The sequence below is a fragment of the Mastomys coucha genome, chromosome X (genome assembly GCF_008632895.1).
Source record: "Mastomys coucha isolate ucsf_1 chromosome X, UCSF_Mcou_1, whole genome shotgun sequence".
Lineage (NCBI taxonomy): Eukaryota > Metazoa > Chordata > Mammalia > Rodentia > Muridae > Mastomys > Mastomys coucha.
This window is the reverse complement of record NC_045030.1, coordinates 75,948,262-75,952,729: the sequence shown is the minus strand read 5'-3', so window position 1 is coordinate 75,952,729 and position 4,468 is coordinate 75,948,262. Positions and strand designations below refer to the sequence as shown.

The window sequence follows — 4,468 nt, the reverse complement described above, 5'->3', positions numbered from 1 at the left end:
ACCAGGCTGGCCTCGAACTCAGAAATCTGCCTGCCTCTGCCTCCCAAGTGCTGGAATTAAAGGCGTGCTCCACCACCGCTCAGTACTCTTAACCATTAAGCAATCTCTTCAGTCTCTTTCCCAGTTTTTAAAAAAGTACTGTTTGTTGTTTATTTAAAGTTCACCCTATCTGAAATATTTGATACTATCTTTTCATGTTTTATTTAGTGATGTTATTCTTAGATTATTAATTTGTTTCATTTCCTTAAGTATAATGCTGATTAGTCATTTATTATAAATATTTACCCTTTATGGGCTTAATTTATATGTGTTTTTATTTTTTAATGGTTAGCTAGATACTTTATTTTTAAAGAAAAAGTTAAACAAAACCTAAAATTTAACTTTATTTTTCTTTCTACACAGTAGGTCACAAGAGTTTTTAAGGTAATAACATATGTAAATCATTTTAATGGCATTTAGGCCTGAGCATTGTTTAGAAAGTTCTTTTCTTTTAAAAGATTGTAAAAATGTTTATTATATATTTTAATTTTTCTTGAATTCACTAATTATTTTGTTTTATTTTTTGTGTATGAGTGTTTTGCCTGCATGTATGTGTGTGCTTCACATGCATCCCTGGTGCCTGAGGAGGTCAGATCTCTAGGAGGTGGAGTTACAGATAGTTGTGAGTCACCATGTGGTTATTGGGAACTGAACCCAGGTCCCCTATAAGAGAAACACATGCTTTTAACTGCCAAGCATGCCTCGAGCCCTTTTAAATGTACTTTTAATATTTAATAGTTGTGCTTCTTATGTTTAGCTCTTTATTCTGTCTAGAGTCTAATACTTTACATAAAGTAAAGTAGCACTCTATTTTTTGAGTAGCCTAAGACTATAATTTAGTATTTTCCCCCCAAATTTCATAGATACTTTGCAGTTTCTCTTCTAAACTTTGAAGTCAAGTTAATTTAAGACTCACAAGATATTCTCACTTGGATTTTTTTGTTCATTTGGTTGGCTTTTTTTTTTTTAATTGAGATAGGGTTTTACTGTGTAGTCCAGGCTGACCTTGAATTCTTGATGCTGTCTCCTAAGTGATAGTATTGTAAGCATGTGCCATCGTACATGGCCCTGTTTGATTTTTAACTGTCATTTTATGGAAAAATATATATGTTTATGTATAACTAGATATTTATAATATTAAGTAATCTTCCTAAGATCATTATATATAGCTATTAACATCTTATTAACATCTTACTTTATATTTTCTTTTTTGTGGTGATGGAGATCAAATCTTAGTCCTCATAAATCCCAGGTAAGCCCTCTATTATACTTCCCGCTCTCAAAAAAAAATCATGCTGGGTAGTGGTGGTGCACACCTTTAATCCCAGCACTTGGGAGGCAGAGGCAGGCGGATTTCTGAGTTCCGGGCCAGCCTGGTCTAAGAGTGAGTTCCAGGACAGCCAGGACTACACAGAGAAACCCTGTCTCGAAAAACCAACAAAAAAAAAAAATCATTAGTGTGTATGCATGTGTGTGTAGGTCAGAGGACAACTTTGTGGAGTTGGATCTTTTCCACCTTTTTGTGGGCTTTGTGGATTGAACTCAGGTCTCTAGGCTTACATGACAGACACCTTTCCCACTGAGTCATCTTGCTGGCTCTTCTTGTAGATTTCTTTGTTTAGTTTTGTTGGTTGGGTTTTTAAAAAAAGACATGCTATCAGTAAGTAGCCTATGGTGTCCTGGAACTGGAGATCCTCATGTCTGAGCTTTCCAAGTGCTAGGGTTGCATATAGGTGTGTCACTAGGCCACGTTTTCTTGTTTAAATTTTATAAATATAGATTATTATTATTATTATTAATGTGTGTGGAATGTGTTTGTGTACGTGTGTGTGTATACATGTGTGTGCATGCATGCACAAATACTGAAGTATATAATTCCATGGTGCATGTGTGGGTATTAAGAGGAAAACTTTTAGTAGTTAGTTCTTTCTTTCCACTATAGGTTCTGAGGATCCAAGTCAGGTCATCAGGCTTTGAAGCAAGAGCTTTTTTACACATGAAGGCTTCTTTGCCAACCCTTATCCTGATTTTGTTTTGTTTTTACTTTCCTTCCTAAATATTTATTTTATGTGCATTGTTGTTTTGCCTGCAAGTATGTCTGTATGAGGGTGTCAGATCTCCTGGAGTTATAGACAGTTGTGAGCAGCTGTGTGGGTACTAGGAATTGAACCCAGATCCTCTGGAAGAGCAGCCAGTGCTCTTATTCACTGAGCCATCTCTTTCTTTGCTTTTTAAATAACAAAAGCAGAGTCAGTTTATTAAGAGACAGTATAATCCCAAGGGAGAGGAAGTAGGCCAGAGCAAGAAAGGTTAATTCCTTTTTAAAATTTTGCTTTGTGTTTTGTTATTTTGTTTGTTTACATTTAGATTGAACTTTTCTTCTGTTGATTTGAGAAAGAGTCTATGTGGCCTAGGTGAGCCTCAAGTTGAGTGAGGACAAGGTTGAGCTTGAAATTTGCTCTTCCAGCTTTCCCTTTTTATGGAGGTGCTAAGGTTAAAGGCCTGTACACCTCCATCACCTCATTTTAAGCAGTGCTGTGGAATCTTACCCAGGGCCTTTGGTGTGTTAGATGGGCCCTCTGAGCAACATCCTTAGCATTTTTTTTTTCTTTTTAGTAATTTAAGTGTGTTGGGGTGGGAGGGCTGTGAGTATTCAAGTATTAATACAAGGAGTCAAAGGATAACTTAGCCAGAATCAGTTATTTTCTTTTACCATGTAGGTTCCAGGAGTGGAGCTCAGGTCATCTGGCTTGGTGGCAAGCATTGTTATTCTAGGAGCCACCTCATGTAAATCCTGTAGTTTTGGATCTGTAGGACTGGTTCCTTCATACACCCCAGCAGTTCATTGATGGGGTAGATTGTTGGTGTGGCCAACTCAAAGCCCTGGATCTGGGCTTGGGTAGTAGCTGAGATGGTCAGCTGGTAAGCTCTCCGGTAAGCACGCCACTGGGGTGGGTTCTCCAGCACTGTCCTGGCTAGCTCACCCAATGTGACAGTGGCCAGGGGGCACCAAACCTCCCACTCTCATGCCCTCAGGGCTGGCTCTCATCTGTGCCCATGCCATCAGAGCCAGCTGTACTATGTTACCCAGATGAGCTTCCTGCAGCAAGCAAGGGGCTGGGCCAGCTTTCCCACTCTCAGACTCTCAGAGTTGACTCACCCTTATCCACCTCTCCCCACTGCAACCAAGAACAACTCTACTTTGCTGTTCAGATGAGAGCAACTTTCTTTCTTTCTTTCTTTCTTTCTTTCTTTCTTTCTTTCTTTCTTTCTTTCTTTCTTTCTTTCTTTCTTTCTTTCTTTCTTTGGTTTTTCGAGACAGGGTTTCTCTGTGTAGCCCTGGCTGTCCTGGAACTCACTTTGTAGACCAGGTTGGCCTTGAACTCAGAAATCCAACTGCCTCTGCCTCCCAAGTGCTGGGATTAAAGGCGTGCACCACCACTGCCCGGCAACTTTATTTTTTTAATTAAAGGAAAATATAATTTAACATAAAAATATTATCAACACCCAGGCTCCAACCACCCACTGTCCACTCTCCAGAATCAAACATTTTCTACACTTTTGCTGTTTTGCTTGACATTTGCCTCCTGTTATCTAAACGATTTGGCTTGTAATCCTATTTGTCTTTTTGTATTTTAGGAACTGTTAGTAGATATCTTATAGGAAAGATGATGATGTAGCTCTTTCACCTGTTCCTCTCTAGCCACCACATATTTCATATTTGGCCTTCCTTTTTGCACAGTGCACACTGATGATTTCAGGTGCTTCATTCTCAAATTCAAGGGAACACTAGTCACAAATGAATAATTAGTGTAATTTCTTTTCCTTCCTCATCTAACATTTTCTTTTCTCTGGAGTCAACATTTGTACTCCCTCGACTTCAGCACTTTTACCAAGTGTCTATGTAAAAATCTCCTACCTATGTGTTCAAAGATGTCTAGCATTCTAGTCACTTGATTCCCAGTAGCTCTTAGAAAGAACTTTATGTTTATGTATGTGTGCATTTGCCCATGTTTGCATGTATTCCTGTCAGGAGTAGATGTCAGGATATCTTCCTCTATCTCTACCTTATATTTTTTTTACAAGTTTTATTTAATGTTTATTTTATTTTATGTATATTTGTGTTTTACCTGTATGTATGCATATGCACCATATGCATGCCTAGTACAGGAAGGCTGAAAAAGACATCAGATCCCCTCAAATTAAAGTTACATATATTTGTAAGTCACCACATGAGTGCTAGGAACGAAACTGGTCTTCTGAAAGAGCAACAAGTACTCTTAATCATTGACCAGTCTCTAGCACTAGCCCCTCCAGCATTTCCTTCCTTCCTCCCTTCCTCCCTTCCTTCTTCCCTCCCTCCCTCCCTCTGCCCTCCCTCCCTCCCTCTCTTCCTTCCTTCCTTCTTTCCTTCCTTCTCTCATCCTCA

At 38.8% G+C, this 4,468-nt stretch overlaps 1 protein-coding gene across 4 annotated transcripts in view; it reads left to right on the top strand.

The window, feature by feature from the left end:
* Positions 1–4,468, top strand: part of Tex28 (testis expressed 28) — a 27,713-nt gene that overhangs the window by 2,181 nt on the left and 21,064 nt on the right. For all 4 annotated transcript variants that reach the window (XM_031374510.1, XM_031374517.1, XM_031374533.1 and 1 more), the window contains 2 exons: positions 403–423; positions 1,264–1,291. The gene's annotated coding sequence lies outside the window, so the exon portion shown is untranslated. The remainder of the gene's footprint in view (positions 1–402; positions 424–1,263; positions 1,292–4,468) is intronic.